At 33.8% G+C, this 6,727-nt stretch overlaps 1 long non-coding RNA gene across 5 annotated transcripts in view; it reads right to left on the bottom strand.

Moving 5' to 3' along the window:
• Window positions 1-223: 223 nt before the first annotated feature.
• The window catches only part of LOC106067695 (uncharacterized), a 30,395-nt gene continuing 23,891 nt past the window's right edge, over window positions 224-6,727 (bottom strand). The window contains exons 3-6 of one of the 5 annotated variants that reach the window (XR_008775954.1): window positions 4,436-4,575; window positions 3,927-4,312; window positions 2,025-2,210; window positions 224-1,904 (exon numbers count right to left, since the gene is read on the bottom strand). This is a non-coding gene — a long non-coding RNA (uncharacterized LOC106067695). Of the gene's footprint in view, window positions 1,905-2,024; window positions 2,274-3,926; window positions 4,576-6,727 lie in introns of all 5 variants that reach the window. The other 4 variants (XR_008775957.1, XR_008775955.1, XR_008775953.1 and 1 more) reach the window with 4 other exon arrangements.

Genomic DNA, 6,727 nt, shown 5'->3' with positions numbered 1-6,727 from the left:
TCCAAGTGAATTCTATAGAAGCTTTTAACTAATTGCCCAACTTTCATTCTACAACTAAAACAAGGTAATTGTGTATTAGTATTATGTTAGCGTGGCGGGCCCCAAGATCATGTCTAGCCTGGGCTAAAAAGAAGTTACAGTTGCCAGATAATAAAGCTACTGGGTGGGTTGTGTCTGTGCACCTCAATCTATGACTAAGGGGCTTGATAAAAAAAAAAGTCAAGAGAAGAAATACAAAAAAATGATACTTTAATTTCAATGACTCAAGCAGCAGTTACAAAACACTGCAGATAAAAATACAGATACATAAGGACAAGATCTAGTACATATACATTAGAAGTGGCCAGCTTTTTAAAACAAACTTTGAAAAACAAACTGCCAATTATTTTGAAAAATAATGTACCATATATAATTAAAATACAAAGTAGATTTACATATAGTAAATTTAAAAAAATAAAAATAATTCTGAAACTTACTGGCAGTCCCAAGTACAGAATAATTAAAACCGACACTCACACCACTGATCAACAGTACAGTAAACAGCATCGCCTTAACCCATATAATAATAGGCGGAATTATAAGCATACAGCTTAGCACTAGTCTACAAAAGTAGCAAAAATAATAATACATAAAAATGGCTCTGGGAGCGTCAGTTCACAATTATAAAAAATGTTTGCATGACCTGTTAATAAAGTCTAGGTCTACTGTTTGTTTTGTTGGTTTTACATGTGCTCCATCAGAAATAGAGATTACATCCTAGCCCTAAATTCCAACAGGACAGTGAGTGTTCACACCAGAGACTTTGGAGATGACAAAGTGGATACCTTATGATCACCATCAGATAAGACAAAGTGAATTAGTATTTGAAAGTTTTAAATAGACTATGGGGATGAACTCAATGCTTTAGTGATGACTGACAATACCAAATAGTAGTTATTAATAGACTCTCTCTTTATGGAACAATTTCTCATCTATGATTTTGGACTAAAACTCAAAACTGCATTCATAGCAGCACAGGAAAACATTCATATTTATAGCAGCGTAGAAAATGTTAACAGTTTTATTTTAAATATAATAATACAATATAACATATTATGATAGATCTAAATAATGTCAAGTCACTATTTACACTATAAAAAAGCATAGAACAAAGTGTGACACTAATGAACATTAATATGATAGCACACAAAAGCAGGGGAGATAATAAAAGGTATTAAAAGCATAATGTAGCAAGGCTTTGGTGTTGTGACTTCAATAATAATAATAATAATATACCACAGTGTGACTTCAATAATAATAATAATAATATACCACAGCCCCTCCCTCCTCCAAAAAACAAAAAGAGATAAAAACCTTAACTGAAAGAACATGAAGATTGAGGGAACAAAAGGAATATTAAAAACAAAATGAACAATGACTGGACTGATTGTCAAGATATACCTAAATATAGAACAAGATAGAAATCAATTATGGTAATTCCAACTAATTATTTCTTACAAAGTACATTATTTGAGTACTTGTACCTGTATCAGAAATGATTGTTCTATTCATTGTATCTGTTAGGTTTTCTGACTTCTTAACTACTTCCGGTAATGTAACCATGTTGTGAGGTTGGGTTACAGGGTTCAGGATGTCTAACTGTGGGTGTAGAAGTATGCGCTGCCACTCTAGTAGGTGAGCATGGGTACTCAACCTGAGGTTGGGAAGATTCTTCATTGTTTCCTACTGGGTCCTGTATTGGTCACTAAGATTGTCTTGAGAAGGTCTGGATTTGAAGTAGCATTGGGGAAATGTTCATTTCTTTCAGACCCAGGTTCCCTTAGAGCACAAGGAAACAATCTCTAATGTATCTACTGTGTCTGTGTCTTGGCCTCTAGGAATTGTTTTACTTCTCAAGATGTTCACTGTAAATGAGAACGAAAATTGATCAAAACATTTTCATAGTGAAACACAAAACTTGGCAAAGCTTTTCTTAGGGGTTTAGTATAAAGAAAATATAAATTGATATACACAGCATTGCTTACCATTTTATTCCCTACATCTCTTGATCAATAGTTTGGTTTACATTTCATCTTCATGTTGGTCTACATCTTCATCATGTTGGTCTACATCTTCATCATGCTGGTCTACATCTTCATCATGTTGGTCTACATCTTCATCATGTTGGTCTACATCTTCATCATGTTGATCTACATCTTCATCATGTTGGTCTACATCTTCATCATGTCAGCCTTCATCTTCACCATGTTGGTCTACATCTTCATCATGTTGGTCTACACCTTCATCATGTTGGTCTACACCTTCATCATGTTGGTCTACATCTTCATGTTGGTCTACACCTTCATCATGTTGGTCTACATCTTCATGTTGGTCTACACCTTCATCATGTTGGTCTACACCTTCATCATGTTGATCTAAATAAGAATAAGAAAATAAATAAGAAAAACGTTTGCCTTGAAAAGGAAAAAAAAAATAATTCTTGGATTGCTTTTCTTTTCATGTTAAATAAAACTATTATGATGATGCAGCTTTGAATTTATGTTTTAACTTAGTATTTTATGAACAAACTTTAAAGGAAAAAAATACACCCAAGACATCTAATTCAGCAGCAAAGAACCCAAATTAAGTGAAAAAAACATTGCAAGGTTTATTAAGCCATAATAGTCTAAGGAATTTATTGGAGATTTTCAATTATGCCAGAAAACTAGAAATAACTAGCTAGTTAGTGGATCTGGTGTACAGAATACAGAAAGCTTGAATATTTAGAGTGAAAATTCTGCTCTAAAGTTTGTGTATTTCTAGACAAATTGAATCCCAACTTTCTAAGCTATTTTGCATGTAGACCAAACTCATTGGTTTTGTTGGCAACAGCAATATTTCCAGAGAGCTGCAGAGACTGTTTATATCGTTTCAAAATCTCTCTACACGTATTCTTTTTACAACACCTCTATTCAGTTCTATCATTCATGGAACCTGGATCGTGGGAACCCTGACAGCTGATCTTAAACGACAAACGATTTTCCTATAAATTTAACACTTGAAAAAAGAATTACTAGCTCATTGGCCACATGGGGAAAACTGTAAATTTAAATTTAGTTAGAGATCTATATCTAGGATTCTAGATATAACATTGATTTTGAAATAATCGTGTACAGGAATTTCTAACGTAAGGCGTTACTGATTCAAGAGTTGAAGAAATTAATGTTTTTAATGGAAGATTACTCTAAAATAAAAGCTCATTGGAACCTACTACAAAGTGTATTGGATCTATACATTTGCTTGACCAGGAGAAGGAGGGAGAGGCAGGTTCAGAAAATGTTCCATTAATTTTTTTAATCCAGCATTCATTCATATTAAGCGAAAAAATAAATCGGTCAATAATGGAGTTATTGTCTTTTCAAAATGGCTTTTTAATGTTCTTCTTGATATTTTTTTTTTAATTTGATTTCAGTTTCTTTATATGGCTCCAGCCAATCTCCATATTGTGTGCTCTTCTTTTTCTATCCTAATGTATTGTATTTCTTTGAGAATGTACTTAAAAAAAAATGAAAATGTAAGCAATGAGCAGATTACCAAGTTTAAAATGCCCACTAGTCAAGATTAAAACATATGGAAATTCAGTTTGATTACCATTATCCTCAGGATTACTACTATAGTAATGACAATATAGAAGTAAACAGGAGCAACATTCACACACAAAGTCATACACAACCAGTGCTTAATAAACTAAGCTTCTTTGTGATGTGACAAATGATCATAAAACACCTGACAGAAAGTGGAGTAAAAGAGTTATAAACTCTTTCTGTTCTAGCCTTAATGAAGAGGGGGCGACCACTTTGTCCAGATCTGAGGTAACTGATTTAGTGGATGCAGATTGTCTTCAAGAATGCATAAATGAGATCAGATAATGTTTCAACATTACTTACATGTACACTGCACTTGCTTGATATTCTTGTCAAATGTTTGACCTGTTTTGATTGTTCCTTGAGAGTTGAAGAGAATCTATTTCCTTGACCAAACGTCCAGCAGAATAAATGGCATTAGGCAAGATATGAGCATCAAGATGACCCCACAACAGTCCAGCGCACATACCACATGACCAGGCAGCCATCCATTCTTATGAGAAGACAAAGTCTTAGTGCAGTGACCTCTCTCGTTAGTCCAGCGCACATACCACATGACCAGGCAGCCATCCATTCTTATGAGAAGACACAAAGTCTTAGTGTAGTGACCTCTCTCGCTTGAATTTGTTCTTGTAACTTGTTGCACAACATAATAGAGAACTGAAATGACTTCAGGAAAAAATGAAAATCTAGGAGAAAAAATGCAAAGTTCAGGAAAAGTTACAATTAGAATACACATTTTATGTTTTATGTCAGTTCTCTGCAATTCTATAGAATTTGAGGAGTTAAGCATGATTTAGATAATAACTCACCTCTCCCATTTCAAGTTAGTTGTTAGTAACACCAGGTTAGTAGGAACAAAATGATGTAGAAATAGACACGGCTTTATTTAATTTAGTCATGTTGTTGCTGAGTGTCGTTGACTTGTAGCACCAAACTGCTGGTAGACAAACTGTTGAAGGCATAATAGATCTTAGCTAATAAGAACTTGAACAACTTCCTTGTGAACGAAACTAAATATAACATTTATAATACTTATGATCACATGAAATAAATGTAGTAGACTTGAGTAATAACATTTCTTACAATCTAACTCACTACAATAACAACATTTCAGTCTGACATTCTGGAGTCGTCTCCCCTAACTAAGACCCAGTGACGACAGACAATGCCACTTTTGCATCATTCACATCCAATCGCTAACCTCTTTCCACAGTCACCAAAGAAACACACACACTCCATAACACTTCTGCTTGTCCAACATTCTTTCACTGAATCAAACCCCAAGCATCCTACTTGTCCCTATGTTAGACTTTGCAATCACCATATATATATATATATACACATGTGTATGTATATATATATATATGTATGTGTGTGTTTGTGTTTATATATATATATATATAATATATATTATATATATATATGTGTGTGTATATATAATATTACATATGTGTGTGTGTATATATATAATATTATATACATGTGTATGTATATATATAATATTATATACATGTGTGTATATATATATAATATTACATATGTGTGTGTGTATATATAATATTATATACATGTGTGTGTGTGTATATAATATTATATACATGTGTCGGTGTGTGTGTATATAATATTATATACATGTGTGTGTGTATATATAATATTATATACATGTGTGTGTGTGTGTATATATATATATAATATTATATACGTGTGTGTGTATATATAATATTATATACATGTGTGTGTGTATATAATATATATAAATCTCTCTCTCTCTCTCTCTCTCTCTCTTTCTCTCTCTCTCTCTATATATATATATATATACACATATATATATATATAAAGAGAGAAAGAGAGAAGTAACAGAATACTTGAGATGCCCGAACAGCCGATAGGACACTTGAAGTTAAAAGGACAAGCAGTTGTTAGGACACTTGTGGTACCCCATTGACTGAACAGACATACATGAGGTGAACAACAGTTGGTAATATGGATGAGATGCCCAACAATTGATAGCAAACTTAAGGTACCCCAACTTTAATAAAAATTGTGGTGCCCTAACAGTTATTAGGACACTTGTGGTGCCCAAATGATTGGTAGGAGAGAAGAGGTGCATTACCTACTGATAGGACACTTGAGGTGCCCCTCCACACAATAGGACACATGAGGTGCCCTACAAATCAATAGGACACTAGAGGTGCAATACCAATTGATAGGATACTTAAGGTGCCCTACCAATTGATAGGATATTGAGGTGCCCCAACAGACATTCGAGGTGCCTAAAAAGGTGCTGGGACACTTATGGTGCCCCAAAAGCTGATTGGACAGACTTGAGGTGAACAACAGTCGGTATGATGGATGAGGTGCCTAACAATTGTCAGAACACTTGGAGTGCCCCAAAAATAAGATTATTGAGGTACCCAACAGTTGTTAGGATAAATGAGATGCCCTAACAAATGATAGGACATTTGAAGTGCTTCAACAATAGATACGATACCTAAGGTGCCTCAACAGAGAAAAGGATATTTGAGGTGCCCAAACAGTCATTAGGACACTTGTGGTGCCCCAATAGCTGACAGGACACACTTGAGGTGCCCAACAGTTGGTATGAGGGATGAAGTATTCCAACAATTGATCACCATATAGATGCCCAACAGTTGGAAGGTATTGATATTTTGGATTTTTGGCACATCAGCACAATTAAGGCCATGTCGTGCCCTAAATCCCTCAAGGGTTATTCCCCCTTCAAAGCTCAAGAGCTAAATTTTATAAAGTTGGGTCATTAAAGACAAGATTCATTCACAGCTCAGATGGTGCAAATAGTAAAAATGTACATAAATTAATAAAAATCCATTTTAAATATTATATATTCACAATTGCTTTGCCCTATCATAAATCAAACACTCGTAAACAGTTGAAGGTGCACCAACAATTAATATGACTATAACATAGATATTATTATCAAATTATTATAAATTATTGACTTATTATATGAATTTGATCTAATTGTAATAATATATTTGAAAAAGATTCTAAGTAGGTAACACGAGTTAAATCACATGGTAAGAATAATGTTGGGTCTTGGGTTTTGAGAATACTGTTGGTGT

This window comes from Biomphalaria glabrata, chromosome 18 (genome assembly GCF_947242115.1).
Source record: "Biomphalaria glabrata chromosome 18, xgBioGlab47.1, whole genome shotgun sequence".
In the NCBI taxonomy this organism is placed as follows: Eukaryota; Metazoa; Mollusca; class Gastropoda; family Planorbidae; genus Biomphalaria; species Biomphalaria glabrata.
Note: the sequence above shows the minus strand (reverse complement) of the source record. Positions and strands in the feature narration are given on the sequence as shown.